This window comes from Danaus plexippus, chromosome 28, assembly GCF_018135715.1.
Source record: "Danaus plexippus chromosome 28, MEX_DaPlex, whole genome shotgun sequence".
In the NCBI taxonomy this organism is placed as follows: Eukaryota; Metazoa; Arthropoda; class Insecta; order Lepidoptera; family Nymphalidae; genus Danaus; species Danaus plexippus.
Genome location: NC_083556.1, coordinates 1,962,068 through 1,977,598, shown reverse-complemented (window position 1 = coordinate 1,977,598; position 15,531 = coordinate 1,962,068). Strand labels below are relative to the sequence as shown.

General features: G+C 29.6%; 1 protein-coding gene across 7 annotated transcripts in view; it reads left to right on the top strand.

Annotated features, from left to right (window-relative positions):
* Positions 1-4,558: 4,558 nt before the first annotated feature.
* LOC116776205 (homeotic protein distal-less-like) overlaps positions 4,559-15,531 on the top strand; it is a 99,396-nt gene continuing 88,423 nt past the window's right edge. For 3 of the 7 annotated variants that reach the window (XM_032669334.2, XM_032669335.2, XM_032669333.2), the window contains exon 1: positions 4,560-5,019. The gene's annotated coding sequence lies outside the window, so the exon portion shown is untranslated. Of the gene's footprint in view, positions 5,020-15,531 lie in introns of all 7 variants that reach the window. The other 4 variants (XM_061525255.1, XM_061525257.1, XM_061525254.1 and 1 more) reach the window with 2 other exon arrangements.

Here is a 15,531-nt window from a genome sequence, read left to right as displayed (position 1 = left end):
TAAATAACTTAAGCATCGATTAATGTATTTTGGATTTGAATATGCACTTACAAAGATTAACATATAATAATGCTGTAACAAAGACATTATAATGTTATTGTACTACAAATTTGAGGTTATCAATAAAATACTAAATAAAACTAATTAATGGAATTAAATTGAATAATGTAATAAAACTTAGAAACAATTTGTTAATTCACATTATTATTAACAAGTTAATTAAAATTAAACAAAACACACATTTAACTTATTTAAGATCCAATCACGTGTATCATAGCTAAATTAATTTTATTGACACAGTATAAGGGTTACAGCCCCTAAACGGCGCAGAACCAAAATATAACCGAATACAGAAAATATGATAACAACACAATACATTATTAGTTTATTCTACGATAAATATCCACAATGGAACCCTTCAACGCACTCCACCTGTAAAGGCCCCAAAAAAAAATGGCAAAGGGGCATGAGACCCCCCATAACAATGGGATATATAGAAAAAAATTGGCAGAGGTAATGATTGTCGTTTTGACGGCGGAATAATAGCGAAATATTAGGCACAAAGACGCCGATGGTTGACATAATGGCGTTATTCTCGAGGGCCCCTTTTTGACATACTCTATGCTTAAATAGGTTTTAAAATATAACTATTTGTTAATTGAATTGCGTGCTGCTTAGAGTACGGAGACAAATACTTTTACTTATATATTAGTTTTGAGCGAGAATTATCCAAAATCAAGTGAAAGTCAACAGCGTATGATATGGCAACATATTTATTTGCCTACATATTTTTAGGTATGTCTTGACGGGATGTGACGAAATCATGATTGGCGCGACCAATCGATTTATTTTAACGAACAATTAAAGTAATCAATGATTGCGAACGGGTATTGAAGATTATTTTTTTTTTCATGTTTCTAAATAAATTAACGGTATTGATTTTTCTGGTTTTATTTTATTTTTTTTGTTGCTACAGACAGCGCTGTGGAATTTAGAATTGAGTTCATCCAAAAGTTATGTTTTTTTTTTTTTTTGGTTATTTTATTTAACTACACGAATAATTTAGATTCGCTTGAGAAAAATATTTTTCTATTATTCTTGTTGTATGAATTTTTTTTTCTATTTAAATTTTATAACCTAATTAATAATGACGTCGTGTTTAGTGTTGTTTAAATATAAAGCCTCTTTGTTATGAGCTGTTCTTTTTGGACGGTAGCCGATATGCGGCGTTTAACAAACACGTCCATCTTTTATGGCGCCGTAAAACGCAGCGCCGTCGTTTCCTAGAATTGAGTTTTATAGATTTACAATTTATTTATTTTACTAAGAAATCTCGATATATATCAATTATCTATTCTAATTATGCGAGTTCAATAAAATGAATAATCCTCATTAGATTCGTGTGCCTTTTTTGTTTGGCATCACGTTGTATAACCATTTTTAATTCAGTCCGATGATAGTGAACTAGAATATTATTTTGTTGTTGTTTTCGCGAATTTATTATACCGTCAAATAATAAATGTCACTGTGATTGTTAAACATTTCGGTTACAGCGGAACAAATGGCGGGTATGTCCCCAGGTAGCTGTTAGGTTTTGTCATTTCAAACGATGTGTTAGTGTCGTGTCTTGTTAAGGAGTTTATATATTTTTCGACTATCTTCGTAACTTTTGTTGTAATTAACCTATCAATATCCAATATATAGCAGAGCTTGTTTATTTCTGTATTATTTAGTATTAATTTGTTTTGCAATGTCGACGACGATTATTACTCTTATATCGAACATGCTAAAGCTGTGATGGTGATATATGTATGTTTGTTACAATTGCACGCAAAAATTACTATACAGATTTTGATTAAACTTTACGGTGATGCAGTTTAGACATCAGAATAGGACATAGGCTGTAATTTATCACAAATTTCGTATAGTTCTCACAGTATTAAAGCGTAATATTTGTATTGTGTATGTGACACACTATAGAAGTTTTAGTTTAGGTACCATATCTATTGTTAAAGCGCACTTTACAAGTTTCAATATCAAAATACAATATCAAAATCCACAAGGTAGGAGCCGCATGTTAAAACAAGTTAAACTTTTAACTATGAATTTAGTTGCTTTCGAGAATTAATATAAAAATTCAAACAGAAACCTTCCGATGAAGGAATTACGTCGGGAGATTTTTTATGATACGTACACGTATATTTATATTGGAATTAAGTTAAATTTATTTAATTATGAATTATCTGTACTAAACCATGAATGTTATTATAATTCTTTGTGACATTATTTATTTGAGTAATTATGTATTTAATTTACGGACTTTTTTTTTGGGACGAGTTACATCGACGAACCCGCATCTCCTGTTATATTCTCCAAATTTGGTTCTATCACAAAACATATTCTCATAAATCTTACAATTTTTAATGAATATAGATTAATAAGAAATGAGGCTTTCGAGACTATTCATTTATAATGAAACTAATATTTTTCGGATAACTACGCGTGTTTTATTATTTTAACTATTTTACTAAATTTATTAACCTACGTTTCGTTTACTTGAATTTAATTTCATTATAGAGCATTTTTTTTTAAACATATTTTAATTTTTTTTTATATAAGAATGATAAGAAATTATAAATTTAAATGAAACTAGTATTATTCGGATATACTACGCGGATTTTATTATTTAAAACTACATAATCCCGACGTTTCGGTTACTTTGCAGCAACCGTGATCACGGGCAGACGAGGTGTGAATGTGAATAATAAAATCCGCGTAGTAAATCCCAATAATACTAGTTTCATTTAAATGAATACTCGCGAAAATCTTAGATCAAATTATAAATTACCTCAACTGATATCAGTCAAGTGACGTGGCCATATATGTCTCTATGTACCTACATAAGTAATATTTAAAATTCTTTCTCAATCTTATTTATTACATATAATAATACCCTGTAATTAATCTATAGAAAATAATTAAATATAAAATATTCTATTTAAATACCTTCGCAATGGACGAGTGCATTTTTGATAGAATATTTTTTTATATGTGTACATAATATTTTTTATCAATTTGTTCGTTTTAATTATATATAATGGTTATATTATTAAAAAATGACTTCGTATTAATAGATTCCGGGTTCTAATCCGTGACGGTTACAGCTTTGAACCGGTCGCTACAGGAAAATGTTAGCGAACTTGCATAACTCCAGCCTACTTATTGGATACAAATAATATACTACGTATACAAATCGGGTACAGATAATGACGGATTCAGTCCGATAAATAACGGAAACAAGCTAGGTTTAAATTTTTCTTCGAGTAAATAACTTTTACATTTATATATATATAAAAGTATATAACAAATAGCTTTATAATTTTACATGAATTGAGTTTTCTATATAAATGTCAGATGTCATGAGTGACATTGACATACATCGGAGTGATTATAACAGTGACAGCAAAAAGTTTATTACAAAAGGAGTTCTTACATCGCTAATTGTTTTAAAACTGTCGCCATTTGTTTCTTAGGATACCGCATGATGTAGAATATGTTAAATAAATGTTCAGTTAAATTGGTATTAATATCAAAGGGCTTGATTAATTTGATTGTTTATTTTTTTTTTTAATACATTTTAATTAAACGATATATTTTATATTTTAAATGTATTTCTGTAATAAAATTTTTGATAAAGACGTTCTGTTATGCTGAAAATCTGTTTATAAAAAATTTAAGCTATTTTCTTGTTACCCGAAATCAGCGATCTTATACTCGAGATAATTTTTATTAGAGATGATTGTGGGATTTGTTTTATTAAACACGCGTTGATTGTAATAGAAGTAGTGACAAGGAGATCAATTCGTCTAAAAGAATATTATTAATTATATTAATATTTCTCTATACAAATATTTTTTTTTAGAAAGAAAACAGTATCGAATACATTTCAAAACGTTCCTCTTAACTGTTATTTAAGATGATCAATAATCGTGCAACTTAAAATTAATAAAATTCAGTACATACGTAATCATTTACATCGAAATACATATTTAATATCACAGTAGGGTTCGTGTGAGTAACAATAGTATACACTTGTAGACATCGAAGAATAAATCTAGATACTTGATTGTCTAGATACTCACTAATAAACACACCACGGACACACAAACACAGGGAAAAAACAAGCAAAAAAAAACTGAAAGTTAGGGCCACAGTCGCTCTCTGGTTTGATGACCGTCTGGATATTCACAGCGGCTGGGCGTGGCCGGGTCGAGGCACTAAAATAGGGACCCACCAAAAAATACCCATAAAAAAATATAATGGCAACCCAGAGCCGCGATCAATGTGACGCCGCCAACCCGAACGTTCAGTTTGTGGAGACGAAAAAATCGCACCACGTCACACAACCAATGGCGTAGTCGGAACGCCCTCATGATGAACAGCCTCCGAACGGTTTCCGCCCATGGAGCGACGCCAGCGCCGGCTGTCCCATACAAGCGGCGCATTCTGGAACTATTCAGAGCGAGAAGCCAACACACTGGGCCGAGCGATTCTCGGACAATTTCCTTCAACCGATCATTAAGTGTTTAAGTTTAAGTCGAGTTGGTTGTGTCGGATTACGGAGGGGTGCGCTATTAAAATATCCACAAAACATTATATTTAATTGGACAGAGTTCTGTGCTTGTGTGAGTTTTGCTTGTATATCTTTTTTTTTCTTTCCGTCCGTCACATTCGTCAGCGGATAAGTTTTTCCCGTACGCCGATGACTGTACGCGAGTGCACGGTTTTTTTACGGTTACCATTTAGTTTTTGGTTGTGTTAGCAATGACATCGGTTACGTGACCTCACAGTAAAATGACAACACGTGCCCTCGCCCTGTAATATCCGACTCTATTCCGAGACGACTCCGACGACTCTATAACAAACTATATATATTAAATTTTGAACGACTGTGGAGGTGCAACTTTGTGTTACATTGTCAGTGATGAAGTGATTGATTTGATAAAGTTATTTCTTACCGTGAGTATTTTTATATATATATTTTATTACTCTAAATATCAATTTTATACCGATTGTATTGTAATGTTTTATATTTGAATAGGCCTAGTAAGATACTAATTAGATAATATATATATGTTGTGCTGACCGTAGACTATTCTTATTGAAATCAATAGATAATAAACATAACATTTTATGTACATATAGAAATATAAAAAAATTATTTAATAATAATAATAATGATATACATTTTTTTTGTAATTTTCACAAACAGTCGTTGTAATTATATTACACAATATATATGTAATTAATAAATATTTAAAACGTCCTTATAATAAATTAAATAATATTTGTGATACATACATATAAGGCTTTCCTTTTTTTCCTTAATATGAAAGATATTTACAAAATAATTAAATGTAGGTAGGTACATATACTAATAGTTTTAAGACTTATCATATTTTGATTATAAACCTATTTTATCGCAATATATAATATATTTCATATTAATCATAAGAAAGATATTTTAATAGATTTATATATAGGGAATTCAACTGTCATTATTTTGTAATTGTTTGAGAGGGAAATGAGATTAGGAAGATTTAATAGAAGACACTTAGGCGCCTCTAATTTCATAGGGATATTATATATATATGTAAATATTATTTTAACTATTGAATCGTAGACTTTCTTCATATAAAATATCTAATACATATGATCTTTAAACGTTGTCTTTAAATAAATTAAAATTGTAATTTTGTTCTCACAATCCACATACTGAAGAACCTTCGATCATTATCTCTATCTATCTAAATATGAAAACATCACCAAAATCCGTCCACCCTCAGTTTGACGAACACATATTTTAGATTTCATAAAAGTGACTCTAGAATTGTATTTAAATTAAATATTCATTGTAATTCATAGTTATATCTAGTTTCATTGTGCTCTAGAATAAACCAGCGGCATAACGCGAATGAGCTCTAAAATACAAAGCCACCGGTACGTCAGAGAGGTCATGTTAACAGGACAACATAAATACATTATTTATTAATATCGATCTGTGTTCGAACTAACCGTCTGTATTGTAGTAATCGCTGTAACAGTTTAACTGAATATTATTTTTTTATAAGTCCGTTGAACCACGTTCAAGTTTTTTTGGGTAATCACTCGAAAATACTAGACTCTCGTCCGAATTTGCGTAGTTCAATGTCAGAATAAAGGTAAGGTATGTGTTGTGATATCGCTTATATAGTTTTCGAGAAATGGAGTAACGAACAGCCATACATTATTTTATTTCGGTCATAGTTGACATTCATATTATTCTCATACAAAATTGTAAGTCTGTCACTTAAACGTGTCCACAAAACTACTGGTCAAATGTGAAATATTAAGTCCGTCGTTTATTTCCGATTATAGAAAACCTCTTTTAAAACAAAGCTCGATATTTATTTCATAAAATCTTAAATGATATTTAAATTTAATTAATTTTAGGACGCTTTACACATTTGGGTTTCGCCGAAAAAGAAAAAAATTAGGATCGATTCAATAGTTCCCGAGTTAAATCAATGAGTCAGACAGACATACCGATAGTTTTTCTAACACTTTTTGTATCATTTATTACGTGTATATAATAATAGCTTTAAATTATATATTTTTCGTAAAACTAGCCATAATACGTTCGCGTATATGACATATATCTTTGTTGGTACGTTTGCGACAACAGAATTCATGTAGGTAGGTTCATCATCATTTTGTTTAAGAATTAAGAGATAGAAAACTTATAACTCTATCTAAATAATTACCTGGATTATTTAAAGTCCTCGTTTAATGAGTTTCCTTAGTCCGAGTTATAATCTTCACTACGAACGGAACGTTTCCAGTTTTTTATAAATAATGTGATAGGATTTACTAACGAACAGTTAGCGCTCTGTGTGTAGTAACAATGCGAACTCAGATTAATCACACAGAATTTCATCTAGGATTTAACTGATTCAGTTATTTTAACCAATTCAATGTGTCGGTTTAGTTAATTATTAAACTTACGTTAAGATTTCGCTAATTATTAGGTTAGAACTTAGAAAAAGTCTTAGTCTTTGGAAAAACTAACATAATTATATATATATATATATAAATTCTTATATATTTGGAGAATTAATATTGTAATTTGAAATATATTATGACGAGCCCTCGTACAGTGTAAGCCTTATTTCAATAGTCAATGACTGTACAGAAGCCTTAGCCTCGAGCTAAGCCTTCTAGATCAGCGATGTAGATACATGTACTATATGCGGTGCCGACTTTTAGTATATGTAAAACAGTTTAACTTCACTTTATAACTATAACTTTAATAATATCTAAGGCCTTAACGAGTATTCATTTTAATAAAACTGATATTTTCGTATTTACTACGCGTTTTTTTTTTGTTTTAAACTACGTGCTCCCGACGTTTCGGTTACTTTGCAGAGACCGTTATCACGGATTTTTCATTAGTTAATATAACTCAGAAAGTATTTGCTTTATGTATAAGTTTATTGGTAATTTTTCATTTTGTATGAAACAATATTTATCGTAAGGCTGATTGTTTTAAGTTATCCGATGCTTATATATATATATATATATATATATATATATATATATATATATATTCATATAAGTTAATAAATATATAAATACTAAGTTTTTCTGAATAATTTTTCAATGAGATCACAACGGTTAGTCTCCGACGATATAAAGTATATAGAATGAAATGATTTTATTAGTAATCGTAAATCATAGTACTTATGAGAATAAACTAAATTTAGTAACTATGATACAAATATATTTAGAATTAAATAAAAATATTCATGCTAAAAACAAAGAGAATTTTTTATCTAACTGTCTGTACTCGTACTTAGAACATGTGTGTCACTGCATACGAAGCGTTTAACGTATCCTATTCAATAATACATTAATACTATGTAAAGATTTATGAATGACAAAACTGTTAAGTTATCTAATGTAGATAATAGTCACTTATGGTAGGCATGATGAGTTAGACGAAAAATATGGGGATGTTCGCTAAAGAGATATTAAAAATTTTCTATTCTTCATGATTTTTTGCCAACTTCTAATAAGTACCCAAGTTGTCTGTTCAAAACAGAGATAGAAATTGATTATATCGACAAACGATAAGCATATTTTGAACACGGAAACACCTTTTTAATTTGATAACAAACAAGGCTTATTAACAACATCATTTACAAAGAATTAATATTTTAATCGTCTATATACAGTTAAACAAAATCTTTTTATTATAAAAAGGTTTGTTTTCGTTGAATTTAGACAAATATTTAAATTTTTTCTTTACAATACGCCATCTGCTAGTGACAGTTGTCTGATTGACATTACAAAACACGGACGTTCTGTTAGCGCCATTTTGTTTTTTTAACTTTCATTACAGGTAAGGAAATAACATGATAATTATAACATAGAAATTTTATGCGATACATAAAACTATTTTGATTACGAATGGAATTGAATTACTTGTTAGTATTGTGATAAAATATTTTACATGTACAATAGCGCCCTTTATATTTGTCTATGTGCAATAAATAACTCTTTAGTCTATGAATGAACTCTATAGTTCCTTTTTCTGATACAATATCTATATTAATAACCTCTAAAACGGTTTAATGTTTGCAAATTTACAACAACCAAAAACTATATCAACTTACATAGTGGATATACGATAACTTTTAAATTTAAATTACGCCTTTAAAGGAAAACTAATCTTTGGAAGCATCCTTATTACGTTTCCTTATAATTTCTGTGAAGGTTATAATTTTGTAATCAATAACTGATCCTATATTTCCTCGTTGCTATGAAACCATTATTTTCTTCTAATACCTTTCAGAGCAGACGCGTTTAGGCTTTGCGTTATTTAAACTCAATCAAATAATTCGCAATAAAAACGACTTAGTAAAAAATATTCTTATACGTTATCAAAACACGATAAATTCCGATCAAAATAAATTCCTATATAACTAAATTCTAAATATACATCAAGCATTCAGAACAATTACTTAAACGAATAAACTCTCATCAACGAAAACAAATACACGGAACGGTATGTTATAATTATGTTAAAACATTAGTTTAATCTAACCCCCAAAAAAATGTCTCATCACACAAACAGGCGCGGTTAAATGTGATGCCATTTAATAATTCATAAAACAATTAAACGATTGGCTGCCATTACCTGATATAATAATACTATTAAGACGTAATCACCCGCGCCATATATAGATAATGTGACAATACTCAATAGTGCTCACGAATGACATTTGACAGGTACGTCAATAGCGCCATCTTTGTTAGACGTGAAAGATAATAAATTGAAAAAAGAAATAGTTGCAACAGATTATATATATATATATATATATATATATATATATATATATATATATAATTAGAAATTGTAGTTTTTACGTTCCAGTTAGTTATTGTAGTGTTACTTAATATTTATTATTATTTTTAGTTTAATTAGAATTTACATAATAAAATCAAACTATATTTCGTTGAAGTTACTGTCCAGGTTCCAAGTTTTAATCCCGCTCGTCTCAATGAATTTTTCATTATATACATACTTAAAGATTAATCTAAACATTGCTTCGCCATTGTTTTAATGTCAAAAACATTAAACGATTTCATTTCATAAAATATCAGACTATTACGCATATGCTATAAAAATTTCAATTCTTGTCTGCATTTAGTATTTTTTTTTTTTTTAATTTTTCGTCCATAACGAAGCCGAGAATTAATTTCAATGCGTTGATTAATTGCTTGTTAACTTAGAAACGGCATTACAGCGTAAAATTTACAAGCTTACAAATGACTATTTATTTTTAAATGCTTTCTCTTTTAATCTGTTACAAGTGCCCACTAAATTAGTTTTAATTATGGCAACACATAAGAGAATTTCATAATTCGAATGTTCGGCCGCTATTTTGTTTATATAAAACAAATGTCATTTTGCTTACACATAACTAGCCGTGGACTTTGGCATTGCTTTGACACAAGGTATTTGAATAGGACCTAACATATCGTTTATTTTCACAAACAAAAGCGTCTATATAAAATTATATTCCGATATAATTCAATTAAAAAAAAATACAGCTAAAATTCTTATTCTCTACAACGTGTTTTGCAACTCCGTCGCCATTTTCATTTCATGTAATCATTTAGAAATGGTTTTTTTTTTTCTTTACATTTGATATTACTGATCGCTATCTCACGCGATGAGATAATGTTGCGTTCGTTACAAGTAGAATTCGTCTTCGCAAAGAATTACAGCGTCTAGAAATTAGGAAATTCATAAAATACTCATTTCATGAGCTACCTGTATGCAACTGGTTTAATTATCTTTTACGACTTATTACTGGTGTGCAATAAAACCTTTTTAAAAACAGATTAAAATTAAAAAAAATATAGTTTGTTTTGATTACATGAGAAAGTAAAAGAAATGGAATCTTTATTTAGTTTTAAATTTCTTTTTAATACCTACTTTAATATTTGGCCAATGCCTTGTGCCCTTCAATATCCTGTAAGTGCCTTTTATTTCATGTGGTCTGTTTAATTTATCCATTTATATAGTTCATAACACAAGCTCTTTCTATACTTTAGATAGTTTATGTGTAAAATTTTCATCTAAATTACTTCATATTATAGATATCAAATTTCTACTTGCTTTCCTATTGAGCCTATCAAAATTAATGATGTACTAAATTATATTCATGGCATTGTAGTTCGGATCCAAGGCTAAGTTGCTATAAAAAAGTTGTGATCGGTCTTGGTTTGTGAACACAAAATGGACAAACCGGGCCACTACATTCGGTTTGATAAACCACAAATCCTCGCTCGTGAAGACAGGTGGACACCGAGGTTAATCCCCGAGGCTATCGAAATTAAAAAACATCAAAATTTCAATAGAGAAGATGGCTGGAATCTATCCAATACCTGGGAACCACTCCTTAAAAATATAAAATCCCATGTCCGTAACCACACCGCAGGACCTCGTGACACCGTGAGCGCATTCTGCCGGCATCCAGAGCGGTACGCCAGAAAACTAAGAAATCGATGGCGGTAGATAAATAACAAGACCAACTGACAGACACTCACATCTCGTCTGCCCGTGGTCACGGTCGCTGCAAAGTAACCGAAACGTCGGGAGTATGTAGTTTTAAAAATAATAAAATACTTAGTTATCCGAAAAATATTAGTTTCATTGATATCATAATTTCCAAGTGCATACCACATTCGTGCGATCATTCTTTGACAAACTAATTGATATATTGACATTTCAATAGGAATATAAAAACCTAGGATTTTAATACGATTATATTCTAGGTTTAATTAAATTTGACATAAATAACATTTAATCTAATTTTAATCTTTCCATGTAATTATTATATCTTAAACTAATTTCCACCGACTTACATTTAAACCTAGACATGTCTCAGGGAAATTTGTTGATTGTTTTAATGTGACACAAAGTTTCTTATTTATGGTCTCGTGATATTTTAGATGTGTGTGAAACCTGTGAGTTATAATTGTTTTTCGTCTAATACAACATTATATATATTGTCTTACAATCCTATTAAGAACACTTCAGATGATTTTTATTCAGCAGATGAGGCCTTAGATTGTGATTTTCGATCTCATCACAGCGATTCGTTGATATACAAAAACATCCAAAAACGATTTCCCAAACGAATTAAGAATATATGTCTTTACCGGATCTCTGTCGATTTTTTATATTTTAATGAACTTACCGTAAACACTAAGTGACTATGTATTTGATAAAGACAACACGTAAAAATTAATTGTCTTTCTAAACGTATATTATACTATATTTGCGATGGCTGTTGAGGATGTATGGGTGTTTGTTCGTCTATCACGCTGAGACCATTCAACTGATTTTTATGATACTTAATAGATATGCCGTTCAGACAGCAGAATAAGACATAGGCTACACTTTATCCTGAAATTCTTCGCTTTTACTGCAATATCACGACAATACTATTGTGTACGCGAAGCTTTTAGATGAATACACGGGTCACTTTATAAATTTAAGTGGTATATAAAATTTTAAACGGACTAAATCGCAGCTAAAACAAGTAGTGCATATATTTTGTATAAAAAAAGTAATTAACGATGAAACTCACAGACGGTAGTTAAACGCGGACAATATACTTCATACTTAATGTAATTTTATTTATACTCTGCATTTGCCTGAGGCTATTTTTTTTTTACAACGACGTCGTCATGCTCTTTATTAATCTAACTATCATCGGTCAATTAAAATTAATATTTAATTGGCGATCACGATCAATTAAAAAATGCAACACTCGCAGTTCCTTTAACTCAGTATCTGTTTTAAACTAATACGTTGGAGTTATAAAATTTAACCTCTAACATTTAAACGTACACAGTAAACCGATCAAAATTATGTTGTTATAATTTTGCTGTAACTGAAATCGTGCTTAACTTACTCTGATTCAGATAGTTTTAAATTAACTTTCGATTGGACTCATAATTCTGTATATTTAGTAAAATATAATGTTTAATTAATGAGATCTAAGATTTTCGCGAGTATTCATTTAAATGAAACTAGTGTTATTCGGATTTACTACGCGGATTTTATTATTTAAAAACTACATAATCCCGACGTCTCGGTTACTTTGCAGCAACCGTGATCACGGGCAGACGAAGTTTAAATAATAAAATCCGCGTAGTAAATCCGAATAACACTAGTTTCATTTAAATGTTTAATTAAGTTCATTGGCGAACGGCCAAACACTACGTATCTTTGATGTGTGAGATTTTTGTAAAATACATATAAAATACTTTTTTAACTATCTTGCAAGTTATTTTTGTCCCGTCAATGCGGGTATCAATTTAATTAATACTTCATTCAACAGATAACGAAAGTTATTAGAGAACGGTTGATCTAAAATTATTCTTATAATACCTAGGTATGAAATAACTCTTTCGATTTTATATAGATAACAAGTATAATATAATGCATAAACAATAAAAACGTCATTGTTGAAAAATGTATGTATGTATGTCATTATATGTAAAACAATTTATGTTTTGACTTCAAACCATTAACATTATATATTATATATATATTTTAAAGATTATATGTGAAGCAAAAAAGAAAAAAAATATATAGTAATAAGATTTTTAAGCGAATTGATAGGAAGTTATGATTAATATGTGGCACTTTGTTTAGTACGAAATAAAAAAAAATGACAATCGTTTTTATTAATATGAAAAATATGCACTGGATTTTATGCTTTTCATTAAAAAAAAATTTTTGTTAATTCAACGACGTATGATTGTCAATAATTAAAAATATTTGTATAATACATTTAAAATTATTTTATTACATATGTATATATATATGTATTAAAGTGAATGCGTTGGGAATATTCCTCACAATTTCTAAATGAGGTGTCTAATATTATGACATTAGCGACGCAACAAGTAGCCCGCCATTACAGTACGAATGTCAACTGTCAATAATAATGACAGCTAATACAAAATGGCCTCCCCTGACACGCAAAGCGAGTGTTTACCAATACGCGGGAATTACAATTATAGGTCCACAATAATAAAATTATAGACTAGCTATGACTAGGTCTTGTCCCAGCGCTGTTTTATGGTTATAATGAAAGTAATTACGAGCGGCGTTTGAAGGGGGAGCGTTCCTAGAATGATGCAAACTGTGCTTCCTATGCAAGATTTTTTTTACCTTTTATGGGAAATTTTTAAAAGAACAAGGTTCGCAACTAGAATTTATAATAAGTTGCTTATCTGCCGGTGTCTGGCGGTATAAAGAAAAAGATTTTGTTTGTGCTCAGTCGGAAATACAAACGATACAATCTTGAATGAATGGAAATCTATGGTTGTGGTCGTACGGGATGGCGTTCCTTTGTTTTTTTTTCAGCGTATCGGACTTCACACGTAAGAAATTTATCAATTCAACACAGAGAAGAACTTTCAAAGTATTCAGATATAAATTTTATTGAAATAGAGTCTGGTAACGACTCGCTTTTAGAACCTTTAATAACGAAAAATATTAAACTGATAGCCTAAACATGATCGTTAGTACATATTTGCTCTATAGATGTTAACCTGCATTATCAAACCAAATTTTAGGTACAGATCCATAACCGTAACTTTTCATAAATTTAAAATCTAGTTAATATTCCACATCGATAGCCCCAAAAAATTTAATATTTCGACTATTTCTCGAACATGAATAAGATAATAAAGCCTCGGTTTATAAAACTTGTATGGCAACATTTGAAAAAAAAAAAAATCTAATGTTACCATCAAACAGGCCGCCATCTAGCGGTAATAGTAATGATAGAGGCACCATGACAAATTCATTTTCGATCGGGCACGCGAACTGCTCCAAGATTTTATTGTCTTAACTAATTTACATTCTATATATTTTAAAATTTTTAAAATAACATTCTTTTTTTAAAAAAATGAAACTCAGTTTTATGTCTTATAATTAAATTGTTTCAAATATATTATCTGTTGTAAAAAAAAAAAAAAACCGAGTAATATATGTTATGCAGATAGCATATGCGCGTAAAATGCGTTTTTTTTTCGTCTATGACATATTTATTTCGATGTTATTTTCATATACATATTTATGTCTGTGTATGTTTTTTAAACGTCACTTGTTTATAAATGCAACCTATTCACAGAGAATTATCGTTGAAGAATATTCAAAAGGCAAAAAGGTTAATAAGTTACAATGAATATTTATACATTATTTTATAACATAATTATTTGAGATGATAATCTTTGATCTGCGACAACACGCAGCTTAAAATTTTAATATTTACCATCAAGGATGTCTTTAAAGAATCTGGGTGAAAGTGAAATAAATTTATTTTAATGACACAATGTAATACAGGCCTGAGTATTTTTAATCTATTGCGTTACATATTCTGTGACATTTTAATTTGACAGATGAGACCATAGAGGATAGATTTTTAATCTTTAGATATAATATACAATGAAAGACAATCTCGATGTGTTAAAATATATTCTTTATGATCATAAATAATTTAGAGTTAACTTAAATTTCATTAAGTTGCTTTGAAGTCTTTAAAATACTATTGTTCAAAAATCCCAGCCACTGATGCGTTGACTAGTAATGAATGTTTGATGGTTTTATGGGGATCCCATTATTTATGGGGCGCCGTTTTTCCCATGAGCCCTCACGATTTGCTTCACTTCACGTACGTTAAAATAAACTTGTTATGTAGATATAGGGCTTTGTTAAACTTAGTTCATTCTTGGGACCTAATTTTTTTTATTATCAAAAAGACTCAGGTCCACACTATTCATATTACACTTAAAAAAATTTTGAACGTTTCAGAAAATGTATCGATGATCTGTCAAATTGTTTGTTTGATGTAAATTAAGGATGTCATCAGGTTTAGTTATCTCGTGAATGCTGTTAAT